The following is a 12,912-nucleotide window of genomic DNA, read 5'->3' as shown; positions in this document are numbered from 1 at the left end:
CCTCCAATTTGTCAAGATCATTTTGAATCCTAATCCTTTTCTGCACAGTGCTTCTAACCCTGCAAACTTTGAGCTATCCAGAGATTCATTGACAGTGTGCTTCCTACTCCGTAAGACTAACGGCAGTATGGAGAAATTGCACGCAGGGCAGCTTTCTGCAGGGACATGTGTGATATGTCCATCCTGTTTGACAGAGAGCCACTAGTCAGCTACTCCAAGTTCACCTCTGATCACCCTCTTCAGTAAGTTCATCTCGACGCCAACTTCCTTTCTCAGTTTGCTTTGCAGGACTATGTAAAAAGTCTATCTGAAGTCAGGATACAGCATATCCAGCTCGACCTGCTGAGATAAAAGAAGGGTAAGTTGGTTTGATACAACTTGTTTTGGACAAAGTGAAATGTAAGTGGGCACCTATTCAGCACTAATTCTTACCGATGGAGTCATCAGGAGCCCTTGCATTTGCTCTGTACTTGCAGCCTGTGCGAGGAAGCAGCACATAGCCAAGCAGACAGGTGGTTCTTGCTGCCTGACCTGAACTGCACACGCTCTGCAGGAACTTGGGGTGACACTGCTAAGCCTGCTGTCTGCACCAGCTAGCCCAGCTCTGAGTGTGCCCTTGACAGACTGATTAGATCAAGGGCTTTCAACCCTTTTCAGGTTGCAATCAAGCATTCAGGAGATGTGCTGGCTCCTGCATAATGAGTTTAAGCCTTCTAACATGAGGCTTGCTTTTCCCAGCTTACTGGATCTCCTGGAAGCAGGATCACTGCTTTAGAGAACCTCTGGAGATTTAGCATGGATGAACTTAGTCCACAACTTGTAATCCTTCCTCTTTAAATCTTCTCTTCAGCTACTGAGTAACATTAACCGCTTTGATCTGGTTTCTGAAATAATAAAAGATAATTGCATTTTTTAATTTTGTCTTCTATTTAACACGTCAGAAAAGTTTTCTCACTGCTCATTAACCTTTAAAATGTAAAGGCTTTTGCCGTTAGGGACAAAAGTGCCTTCTAGAGATTTCGATGGTGGTATTTTTCTCTATTTGGACAGACTTAAATTACTGTGGATATGGTTCCTATCCAAATGTGACAACCATTCTTAATCTGCAGTGTCAACAAAGTGAACCACTGTGTTAGATACCATAAAATACAATGTAGTAACTTGTTATGTCTCTTGACTGCACCAACCCAATTCATTATATATTTCAGTCTCGTCTTCCTCACATATTCAAATCTCTCATCATTCTTTTTGGACTCCTCTGACCTCTCCCCAGTTGCGTCACACTGTTCTTGAAGTGTAGTGTCCCTGCTGAATGCAAAGCAGAAGGATCACGTATCCTGCTGAGAACAACTGTGTCACTATGACCCAGTGTTACTTCTGCTTTTCTCTTAAGCTTCTGCTGGTGGTAAACAGAGCAACATCTGGCTGTGTTTACTCCAGCTGAACACTATGCTTGTTTTGCCCACTCAGATGCCATGGGAACATTTTTTAAAACAGGCTTAACAAATGTTGCTAGAAACCCTAGAGAAGATATGCATCAAGTAGCTGCTTTTGCTGATCCAATGTTTGTTGATTTTAACCACTCAATAAAACAAAGCAAGAATCTAAAATGAAAGCAAGGACTAACACACTGCAAAAATGTCACGGATATTTTAAATGCTTATTAGAAAATGTATGAATAAAAAAATAGAGAAAATATTAGATCTGTGTTGATTTCCACATATAAAATAGATCTGATCTGTTGTTACTAGAGGCGAAGAGGTAAGCTGTATCATACACTCATTGACTTTAAGTGACCTTCAGGCTTTCGTCAATCAAAAAAAGCACAGGAAAGGTATTGCACTCCAGAGTGCTCTATCCATAACTCTGCAGCTGAGTATTTGTTTCAGTTTTCTGCCATAAACTGGGAGAAGACAGGTTTGAACCTGGGTGGATCTCCAAGCTCTGTTTTTAAAAATTTCGTACTAAAAAAGGGAAAAGCTTTTTTCTGCTCCACCTCTACTGCAGATCTGACCAGCCATATGCTTAAATGGCACAGTGCCTAAGAGTGAAGTGAGACAAAGCTGAGCCAACGTCCCTCCAGTGAACGTAGCCCCGAGTCCCTGAGGTTTTGAACAGCCTCATGTTTCAGAGCAATTCATTCATGCCAATTCTGGCAATCATAGCCAGAAATGTATGTGAATATATCTCCTGATGTCACTCAAAAATACTTAGGTAATACCATTCCAGCAACTTCTTAGGATTTTGTAAAAACGTAACAGAAATCATAGCAAGCTTGTTATTAACATCAAGGAAATGTCTCTCTCTAGTGCTTCTTTGCAACTACACAGGATAGTTGCATAGTGTGGTAGAAGTCTTTAGTTCCACATGGAAGGGGGGAACGTATGCTTTAAAAGCATGTAGCTGCTATTGAAAAGTCCTCTGGTTCTCTGGTAGAGGGTATAGTTTTCTTAAATTAAGATTTTCCTATAGAATGAGGTAAAATACACTGCAGCAGCTGGCTGTTGCCTTTACAGTAATTTTTTTTGATCTTTCAGTCCATTCTGGAAGAAGTATTAATCCTTATGCATGAAAAATGATATCCCAACCTTTCATTTTCTCATTTTAGGGAACCGATAGGCAGAGCGCTAGTCCTGGTAGCTGACAGAGGAAGGCTCTTGCAGAAAGTTTCCCTATATTTGAGCCTGAGCGGCTGCAAAGCAGCTCAGCCTATGCCCTGAGGCAACCAGGAGCCCTCGTGTGCCCTTGTTGCTGCCCTAACTGCAGTCGTGGGGAAGATTTGGGCAGAACAGCTCAATGCGTGGGAGGGTTGAGTTTCACAGGTTACCACGTAAATTTTACCATGTAGATATACCCTCAGCGGATCCAACTCGGGAAGAAAACAACCCTTCTGGTTAGCTCTGGTTTGCTCACGATTGAATAACAGTTGCCATTTCCATTTTGTGTCATGGACTCGAGTACACGAACCGACTGCAAAATCCATGCGTTGCTACAGAAACGCACGTGCAGTCGTGACTCCCAGCGTATCCCTATGTGGCGATTCCTTACGATTTTTCAAGTAAAAATACACCTGGGAAGCCAAAACCTTCTGCTTCGCCATGCTCGTGCGTGGCAGGAAGGGAAGCAGCCTTGCTCAGGAGGGAGAACGGCTTTCAAAACTACGAAGGCAGCTGCTGATGGGTGCGGCGCGAGTAACCCCAGACCTAAGCGCCGGGCCCCGGGGACCGCCGCAGCACCTAGGGCTCCCCACCGCGGCCGACGGAGCCGCGACGGCCGCCTGCAGCCGCCACCTGCCCCGGCAGGGCCTCCGGGCCGGGAAACCGCCTTTGAAGGCCCCGGACGCCGAGGCTCCCGCAGGAGCTAGGCGGCTTCCCCACAGGGAGCTCCCGCTCCCGACCGAAACCCAGCCGGGATCCCCCCCCCGGGGGCGGCGGTTGCCCCCATCGCCCCCGGCCGCCAGCGGGCCGGCGCCGCAGCCGCCCCCGGGGCGGGGAGGGCGGCTCCGGCCTCGGCGTGACGCAGCGCCCGCGGACACCGGGCGCCGCCTTTCGCGGGCTTCCCCTCCCCGCCCGGTGAGGGCACCCCCCGCCCCCGGCTCTCGGCCCGGCCCGGGCGCCGCCACGTCTGCGCCTCCAGCAGGTAGGAGCGCCGTGAGGACGCGGGGACGCCCGCCTCCCCCGTGGCGCCCGGCCGGGACAGACCCGGGCGGCTCCGCCCGGCCGAGATTGCGCCGCCCCCGCCGGGGGTGGGCTCCCGCCGCCCCGCCTCGGCGGCCCGGGGCGGGGGGGATCGTTATCGGTTGTGGCAGCCGACGCCCTCGGTGTGAGGCGCGCGGTGCGGGGAAATCCCCCCGAAACGCGGAGCGGGGAGCTCCTCCGGCGGCCGCGCCGGTGCGCGGCGAGGCGGGGGCCCCGCGCCCGCCACTTGGTGGCCCCCACTGCCCGCTTCGTCGGGGCCTGCCCGACAGCCGCGCCCCCCCCCCCCCCCCCCCACGCACCCCGGCCCGGGCTGCCCCCTTCTTCTGCCCCCCCCGTGCCCTTTTCACCTCTTTTTTTTTTTTTTAATTTAATAGCCAAAAAAGCATTTTCCTCCTCCTCCAGGCTTGCACCAGCTGATGTCATGCCATCGCCTGACAGTAATTGTGATAAAAAGAAAAATGCTGTTGAACAGTAGTGCTTTGCTCACACTGCTGATTTTCCTTCACCACCCCCGTGATGCAGTGGCCTCTTATCTCTCCGTTGTGTCCAGTTTTTAGCTTGGCTCATCCTGCTTGCCTTTTTAAAATTTTTTTTTCATGTTTCCTGGAGTAGGCAGGACAAGGAAAACCAGCAGGTATGCTGGGGCGGCACGGGCATACTCCTGTGCTGTTATTTTACGTGCGTTGGCCGATTGCGTTGCTTTGTTGACACTAGCAAATTTTCCTTGCCCTGACAACTTTGTGGGTTGCAGATTTCTTCAGCTAGGGATCCTGTTTCCTCATGCCTGTGTGCAAAGCGATGATGCCATATGCGATTCCTGAACTTTAAATTCTCTGTCTCTCAGGAGGGGGATGGCTGCGTGGAACTTATTTGCCCTGCAAGAACTCATGGAATCAAAAGTCCTGATCAGGAGCTTGCTGAGTGAGGTGCGCTTTCTCTGTTTGCTTTTAACCCTCCATACCCCAGCATCGCTGTGAACTGTTGCACATTGCCTCCAGAAAACCTGGGCAATCCCTAATTACAGGGCTGGAATTCCTTTGTGCAAATCTCTGGTAGCACCCTTAATTTAAGAGCCCTTTTGGCAGCAAAACCCTGACATGAAAATTTAGTCTTACAATTGCTCCTTGCTCATACAGAAAATGTATTGTGCAGTGTGTTTTCATACCAAAAAGAAAAAAAAAAGCTGCAGTGCTATGAACTGCTTTTTACTTCCTCTCAAGGGCAGAGCACTATTCTTACTACTTGAAATTTAACTGTATTGGGGACTTTTTGGAAATGTATGTTTATGGCTGTCATTTTTCAAAGAGAGTGGAATGAGAGGATTGATTTCAAGGTATGATGTTCAAATTACTGGGTCAACTGATGGAAGAGGTAAATGCTCTAATGTTTTTGGTTCGTATGCCAAATGCATTGAATCTAGAGCTAATAGGATGTCTAATGCTGGCTTTGTCATTGGCATTATGTCATCTTGATAAATCATTTATTTCCATCTATGTCTATTTCTTTGTCTTTTTAATGAGAATAGTAATATGGAGATGCTGTAAGGTTGAATCTTAACAAGCTAATACTTTAACAGCATGTCAACATTTTCTTCAAATATAATATAAATATTAAAGAACTTAGGAATGCTTTTGTTTTTTTCAGCCATCTACTCAGAGGTGTGCTGAAAGGTTGTAGTTGGAGCATGAATCTTCTTGTTTTGTTCCAGCCAGGAGCCGACATTTGATCCACAGATAATGTAGTGTTTTTAATCTTTTTCTCTTCAGGAAACACCCCTTCACCTCGCCTCCTCCCCCACTTTTACTTGCTGTCCTGACACTTTCTCCCTTTCCTTTAGAGGTTTTTTATCTAGTAATGTTCTACTTATACACATTCGTTTTTATTTTTAAAGTTCATTTTCAAGCCACAATCCTGCAAAGGACTGACCACAGATATCTATGTAAGACTGTGGGCTTTGACCTTTAACAGCAAAATACCCTTCGGTTTTCATGCATTTGCCGTGTATTCTGTCATGACATAGCTCCACCTCAAGTCTCCAAAAGAAAAATAAAAATTTCTTCCAGTACATAGGGCTCTAGCTTCTTAAAGAGCATGGACTTTTCACAGAACCCTTTCTCCTCCAAACCAGAGATGCCAGAAGGAAAAAGATGAATGAATGTGTTAAAATCTAGTGGTTGGATGTAAGTGGCCGTACGACAGTTTAGTCACAGATTTCTTTGTTATAGCAGTGGCTGAAAGATGCTGCTGTTGAAGATGGTGTTTTGTCAGTGTTTATCAGTTTTGAGTCCTGAAAAATCTAATCAGTTCAGGAGATCTTGCATTGTTGACTGATGAACTTGAAAGGTAACATTAATCAGGACATCTAGAAATGTCTGCTTTCCCCACACGAGGAAGGAACATAAAGGATTTCCTGGATAAGGCATTCTAATTTCTGCCTCATACATTTCTTGTATTTCTTGTTTTTGTTTTTCCTTCCAATTCACTCTTTAAAACTGCAATGAATAGCTGTTTTTTAACTTAGTAGCCTTCTCCTTCTGGTATTCCTTTTTATTATTTATTTATTTGTTGTTTATTGGTGGTGATAATTTTCAATGACGTGTAGACTTTTTTCGTAGCAGTGCCAGCACTATGGGGAGAATCCCACATGCTCTCTACTGTGCTTTATTCTGCTGAAAGCGGCATTATGGTTGCAGAGCACAGGGTCTGGAAGGGGCTGATGAGCGGATGTCGTATTTGTGTAAAGCAAGCTGTGGTGAATGGAAAGTGGGAATTTGGGGTCAGAAGAAATATGCAATGTGAGAGCCACAGTGAGCGGAGGAATGCCTTTCTGGGCTCCACAGCACTGCGAGATCAGCATGTCAATGAAAAATAGCAGTCCTTGCTCATCACACTTGTCCGTGTGTACTGCAAGCTGATGAGAAGGCATTGCTGCAATGCAGCTTCTGGGAAGCTGCCTGGAGACTGCTAGCTGCGTTAGAATAAAAGCAGTGGCATTTTGCACCCCCCACCCAAGTGAATGTTTCTGGTTTGGATGTATCTGAGAGAGAATGTATCAAGAGGGCTCCCTTGGCAGAGCAAAAGGATTCACGTTGTCAGTGCTGTGAGCTGAAATTGGAGATGGTGCCACTGTGACGCCCACCATCTTGATTAGCACACTGGGGAGTGAACTGGAAAACATTCAAAGCTAAAATGAGCTGCTCTGGCTTGAGCAGACAGCATTTTGATGGAGCTGTAAGAGATTCCTGTTCTCTAAGCTGCAGGCTAGGAAGGGATCAGTAAAACACATTCACCTGAGTTACAAACATACTCTGCTCAAGGAAACCCAACCTCAGCATAACCAGCCTGTCTCCGTTTGAATCCCATATTTATACAGTGGTCTGATGGTTCCTGGAGGACATCACGAAGTGAAACAGGGTCCCAAGCCAAGACCTTTACCTCAGGAGTGAGCAGTCTCTAGGAGCGGATTGTAACCAGAGGGTACACATTCAAACAGACTGACAGGCTCTTCCCCCGATACCCTACTGCTGCAATGTGCACTAATTCCGGCTTCCTACTCCATAACGGATACCCTTTCCCGGCCCGAGGGGAATTTGACAGCTTTCCCTGTATTTCCCATGCTGAAGGCTGTTCTCTAAAGCTCTGGGAATAGGGAGAAGTTTGGGGTTTTACTGAAGAGAGAACTCTGTCTTTTTATAATCAGCACTAGGGAGGCAGTTCCTAGAGAGCCTGGTTTCCCCAGACTCCCACTGTAGTCAATAGGGAGAGAATGGCTCCTCCTAAGAAACTATTTCCATGAAATGTCCTGAAATTTAGCTTTTCCAAACTCTTCCTAATGTGCAAGAAAATATAGAATTCACCTTAGCATGTAAGACCAAAACAAAAGTAGTTTTAACCTGGAGTAGTCCCTTGATCTGATCTGGCGTGCAGCTGCAGGAACGCGGTGCTAGCACCATGGTGTAGGCAGTGAAATGAATAGCCAAGGCAAAGGCCATGTCTTTCACTGTCAGTGCAAGCTCCTGCCAGTTTAAAGGGAATGTGTGCTGCAAACCTTTACATAATTTAGAGCTCTGTTTAACAGTGGCTTAATTTTATAGGTCATCTTTTGGTGATGTTTTATGGGGTTTAGCATATCTGAAAAAAAGGCTATAGCTTTTTTTTTTTTTTTTCAATTTACATAAACTTATACTTCATACTATTGAAGATGAGTGAAGATGGAATTATTTCTTGAGACTATTTATCTTTCCTTCCTAGTCTAGGATGATAGTGATTTACTCTGTATTAAGACATGCATGCATATTTGCAAATGTCTAGAAATTGTGGTTGGAACCAAACTTTCCACAGGAGTCAACTTCAGAGATCAAAGCAAGATCAAGATTTGGATTTGCTTAAAGTTAGGGATGCATGAGGATTTTTCAGGCCTGAAGCTTCACTTCTGATTATAGTTGATTTGGAATTTCACTTGAGAAAAAATACAGGATGAAGGGATGTGTTTAACTACAAAGTATTTCTGTTAATTGAGTTTAAAAGCAGGCACGGTTTGCGTGTTCTTTGGAAAATCCACTGGGAAGAGTGCCAAGAGGAAGCCATGTGTTCTATTTTAAAATATTATATTTATTTGGAAAGAACTCCATAAAGTATGAGTAAGCAATCTAGGAAAGATAACTTTTTCACCTATTTGTTTTGTCAAGGTCTAATAGTTGGCCATGGCCCCATATGTAAAATACTCTTGGAATATTCATTTTTAAATGGTCTTGCATTCTTAGTTCTTAACATGGATGGCACGAGGTTGGATTTAACTCTTACCCTGAATGGCCCATATCTCAGAAAACTGAGGCCTATGTATAATAGAAGACAACCTAAATGAAGGGAATTAATTATTTATCCAAAATTTATTACTGTGAGACTAATGTAATATGTACTAAAAGCTGTTGTCATGAAACAGTCGTGGTGTCTGCAAGATTGATGATCTTGGGAAGAGGGGAACAATTATGAACAAGTCAGAAGAGGGCAAAGAAGTCTGGAAATGGTTACTTCTGGAAGTTGGAAGGTAAATTTAGGAATAAGACATTTTTGTGCACATGGAGTTGTGCTTCTTATAAAAACTAGGCAACGTTCTGTCTTCTGTTCCACTTGCCGCACTGATGAAGGTTTGTTGACTGTTTTTACTGCTAAATTGTAATTCCAGTTTATAGTGTGGACTTCTTATAACTTATAACTGTAATAATAGAATACAGATTTTAGGACGGATGAAATTTGGATGCAGTCCAACTCTAGATAACTTCATGCAGGCGCATAAGGGAACTCAGATCCAAACCTCTCCATCATTTCAAAAAAACCTACTGAATTAGCGTTCAGTTCATTCCCACACACAGTAAGAAACTCAGATTTCTCTTCTGAAAATTTTCAAAACAGGGGCCAGAATTCAGATATAAATAGCGCAGCACCTTAAAATGGTAACAGTTGTAACAATCTGTCATTCGGGATCTGAACTTAATTTAAACTAAACTTAAACCTGTAAGGCTTCACATGTTGTCACACTTCACAAGGAAGTCCTTCTGCTTTCAGATACAGTCATGTACAACAGTAAGAGTTTGAATTCTTGATTTGGGGATAAGCTTTATGTCAAAATAATGACATTGTATATACATTTTCATCAAAAGCAAGAAGAGACGTTAATTTGCCTATGCTTGGAAGCATGAAATGTTCTTCAAGGTTAATTGTTTAGCCTGTTAGAGCTGACTTGCTTCCTGGTTTATATAGCAGCTATCCATTAAAGTGCTAAACATTCTCACATATTCTATTTTTAAAGACTATCTACTGAGAAGGAAAAAAAATCGTTATGATATATGAAGGTCACTTGATCCTTTTTTTTCTTAGTTTGCCTTCTAGTTTGGTTTTAATGTTAGGACTTAAGGTCTTGTGTCTGGGCTTTTGTTTTTTTCCTTCTGTTTTACTTCCTTTTATTTTATTTTGGAAGTGGAGAGAAAGCTATTAACTTTAGAGATGGTACGATGTTTTTTGCAGTGAAAGCAGGCAGTTGCCCAGGGTGGTAGATTGCCTGGTGTAGCCATGGGCCTGACATCTGCTTTCTCTGTGCTGGATGAGGTGGGGAAGAGCAGCATGTGCTGCCTGAAGAGGTGATCTCTGCTGGCAGAGACTTCTGCTCCCAAAGCCAAGGAAGGGTTTGGTGAATACCTGTGTGACCCAAGACACCGTCATGCCTCTTTCTGTCCCATTCCTGTCAGCAGAAGCCACTAGCTTTTAAATCTGGGCATGTCCCCAGGCTCCCTCACTTGGTCTGTTCTTTCCTGCTCCTGTCAGGAGGAGCCTGACTCTGGCCCAAGCTCTCCACTGCTTTAGTGATGTGCCATCAAGCTGGGGGATGCAAGGAATGAGTAGTGTTTGTCCGGGAAATGAGAAGGTGATTGATGTGGGAAGAAAGGCTGCAGAGGTGCTGGGTAGGTCCTTTCTCCTTAGGCCCTTGCTTACACCCTCCTGCTTTCCCCTCGAATATTGTTGGGACTGGCTCTGTGCCCCAGGAGTAAAGGCAACATCAAGCCTAAGCTTATTCTAATGTTCCAGAAGAGATTTTTCTAGTCTTCACAAAAATATCTTTTTTTGGAAAAAAGATCATTCTAAAATTCACCACCTTTGCTTCCTCAATTAATGACTGCGAAAGCTCCCAGTCATGGGATTGGGTTCTTTGCACATCACTGTGAACAGCATATAATATAAATTGTCATTGCTTGTTTTTCTGAATGGAAAAAGTGGTATGTTTTTACCATGCTATTTAAAACAAGCAAATAATTGGTACTTTAGACCCTTTTGAACATGTAAAAAATAAGATATAGTAACTCTTTCACTTTCCTTTTACTTTAGCTGTAGTACTCCAGAAGATATGAATCTTCTCTGCAATATTTTGAAACTTTATTTCAAGCTGTCTCAATTTGCAGGTTATCTGTATGTTGAGTTTTGACATTTGAGCATATCTTTACATTTTTAACGTTACTTCTTTCTATACATCATATTTAAGCCATTGTTACAGTATCTGGAGCAGAGCTGCTTGAGTATTATTTAGTTCAGTCATCTGAAATATATTCTAAAGTTGTTGCAGTAAAAGTAGTATCATACTGTTCAAGTTCAATTTAATTTGAAATTAACGGAGCATATGAGAATCTAATGCATTTTAGTATTGAAGTCACCTTCCAGGTGGCTTTGAAAAAAGGCACCAACAATTTTCTTCTAATTGAGGTTTTTCTATTTTATGAAGCACTTCTCTTGCTGAAGTTTTATACTGAGTGTCTCTGTCCACTCTGTACGGCTCCAGTGAATGTCCTTTTTAAAGTAAGGTAATTGCACCACTGAAATCAATGTGATGGTGGAAGCGTAAAGTATTGGCTGACTAATTTACGGAGAGCTATTAACAAAATTAAACCAGGCAGATCTCAAGTAAACAAAAGGGTTTCCAGAGTTGGCCAAAGACAAAGGTTCTCCCTCAGGGCTCTATACTAAGAAGAGAGGAGAGGATATTTTGCAGAGGGCAAATTGTGCCTTCCAGGAATGAAGAAAATCACCTGGAAAGAAGAGATGTCTGATGTTGGTAGGAAGGACTGCTTCAGAGGCAGCCTATGTGAGACCTCATCAAGTACTACTCCAGGCAGAGATGCTGGAAGATTGCAGGGAATGGGACTGAAAGGGAGAACTAGCCAAATGATTTTGAAAATGTGGCCTGGCCGTCACGTAAGGCCAACAGAGAAGGAAGAAGAGGGAGGAGCCAGAAACCACTGGAGACAAACAGTGGGTTATGTTTTTTTGCAGCAAGAGGGCTTATTTTCTGGGAATATGAGGACATCTGTGACATAGGAAGGAGGGCTTTTATGCTCTGATAGCCTCCACCTGAGTATTAAGGAATTCAGCCCCTGGGTCAAGGTAAAGGTGAGCATTAGATCAATCCTGAAAGTGGATGGGGATAAAGAGGCTGTTGTGGTACCATCCCATAATACATAAATCTTTTTTGTGGATTTATTTGTATGACAAATCTAAGGAAAAAGGACTGTATAATCAATAATGTTTTAAATAGTCACAAATAGTATAGGCAGTGAGCAAGAGGAGCTAGTGATGCTAGTTTATCAAAGAAAATACAGTGTGGTTTTACTGAAATTGGCTCTCAATTGGTTCTTATTAAAGGGACATTTTAAAGCAACAATTTATTTAGTTGGACAATTGAGTTAAATTATGTTGTATTAGGATGGATAAACAAAAAAGAGGGCATTGCTACTTATATGGAAGATACTATTACATATAATTAAAGATGAGGTGTGTGCGGACAGCTAGTTATGGATCATTAGATTCACCTGAGAACAACAAATTACTAATTAGGCATCTATTTATAGGAATATATAGGAAGAATGACTGTTGTTATGTGTGATTTCAACCTGGGTGACTTCTCAAATAGTCAGAAACTTCTTTAGAGTTCCTAAACATAATAGGGTTTTTTTAATTTGCTTAAACTTCTAGGTCAGATACAGGTCATTGTTAAATGCAGATGGCAAAATTACAGAATTCTTTCTTTCTTTTCTTTCTTTTTTTTTTTTTTTAACAAGGCAAACAAATTAGCAGATATTTCCATTTTGTGTTTGGAATGAAAGAAGAGATGTTTCTTTCACATATGGTGATCTTGATTGAAGTGGAACTTCTGCTAGCTGTAACAGAAGAAAAGTGAGAAGATGCATCTGCTAGAACTAGAGTTATAAAATCATAGGATAACTTAGGGTGGAAGGGGTATCAGGAGGTTGTGTAGTCCAGCCCTCTGCTCAAAGTGGGACTCACGTCAAAGCTAGATCGGGTTGCTCAGGGCCTTGGCCAGCAGAGCTTTGAAAATCTCCAAGGCTGAAGAGTCCACAGGCTAAGTTCCATTGCTTGTCATAGGGAAGGATTTTTTTTCTTTATTTCCAGTTGGAATTTCCCTTATTGCAACTGTGACCATTGTTTCTTGTTTTTTTTTAGTGTGCCCCTCTGACCAGCATATGGCTCTATCTTCCCTGTAGCCCCATTTGGGTACCAGAAGACAGCAATTAAATCCTCCCTTAGCTTTCTCTTCTGCAGGCCAAAGAAACTGTCCCTTTAGCCTCTCCTTGCATGTTGCATGCTTCACCCCCTAACCAATTAATTTCAATTAAATGTTTCCATATCAGCTGTTCTGACCAATTTGGTT

General features: G+C 43.3%; 1 protein-coding gene across 1 annotated transcript in view; it reads left to right on the top strand.

The window, feature by feature from the left end:
• Window positions 1–3,561: 3,561 nt before the first annotated feature.
• Window positions 3,562–12,912, top strand: part of LOC112985811 (small conductance calcium-activated potassium channel protein 2) — a 300,767-nt gene continuing 291,416 nt past the window's right edge. Inside the window, exons 1-2 of the mRNA XM_064500467.1 lie at window positions 3,562–3,639; window positions 4,543–4,624. The gene's annotated coding sequence lies outside the window, so the exon portion shown is untranslated. The remainder of the gene's footprint in view (window positions 3,640–4,542; window positions 4,625–12,912) is intronic.

This window comes from Dromaius novaehollandiae, chromosome W (genome assembly GCF_036370855.1).
Source record: "Dromaius novaehollandiae isolate bDroNov1 chromosome W, bDroNov1.hap1, whole genome shotgun sequence".
Taxonomy (NCBI): domain Eukaryota; kingdom Metazoa; phylum Chordata; class Aves; order Casuariiformes; family Dromaiidae; genus Dromaius; species Dromaius novaehollandiae.
Note: the sequence above shows the minus strand (reverse complement) of the source record. Positions and strands in the feature narration are given on the sequence as shown.